The sequence below is a fragment of the Propithecus coquereli genome, unplaced genomic scaffold (genome assembly GCF_000956105.1).
Source record: "Propithecus coquereli isolate 6110/MARCELLA unplaced genomic scaffold, Pcoq_1.0 Scaffold125, whole genome shotgun sequence".
NCBI lineage: Eukaryota > Metazoa > Chordata > Mammalia > Primates > Indriidae > Propithecus > Propithecus coquereli.
The window spans coordinates 3,189,027-3,189,904 of NW_012136636.1; positions in this window are offsets into that span (position 1 = coordinate 3,189,027).

Below are 878 nucleotides of genomic sequence, written 5' to 3' on the forward strand. Positions count from 1 at the left end.
TATATATGCTTTTAGAATTGCAATGATAATCATGACCTTTGGCTATTTCCTGGAAGTTAGTGACTAATTTAATTAAAAGAACTTGTGGTTATTTCCAGATAGGTGATAACAATACTCCAAATATAAATCATGTTACACAGCACTGCTTTAATGGCAGATATTGCTTACATTTCTCAAAACAGAAATAAGAAAGATAGTTACCATGTGAAGTAGGAAACATCAAAAGAGGCTTAGCAGCTGCATGCCATTGAGTTAACCATCACTGCTTCAGCAAAGGACAGGCAGCTGTGCAAGGCCAAACCCAGCAAGGAGGAAAAGTAAAGGCAATGTGGCTTCGAGACAATCTCGTCTTCCATTTCTGGCAAGGCAATGATGATCTGCCTACGACACAAAACAAAGTCAATGAAGAAACACAAAGAAACATAAAGGCTGGGATATCTCTCTAAAGCAATAAATAAGAAACACAAAATGACAATTGCAAAAAAAAAAAGTAATATAATGAACACTCCTATCCTATGAGTGTTCTACAAAAATGAAACACCAAACTAAATGACTTCCAATGGAATCAACTGAAAATATTTAACAAATCCATAAGCCAAACACACACAAACAGTTGTAAATTCTGATGAAGCTTGTGTGTTTCTTTGTGGTATTCTCTATTCCGGGCTGCACAATATCAGTAATTAACTGAGAATGTAAACTCTGACATATGGAGGCAGACACTTGGCACCGTAGTTTTCGTCTCATGAGTCATGTTTTAAAGCCAGCAAACATGAAAGTACAACCATAGGTGGGAGAGACAAGAGCAATTTTGCAAAATTTATCGTATAATTGAAATCTGTCAGAGATATAAGAAAGAGGTGTGGTACAGTAATGAA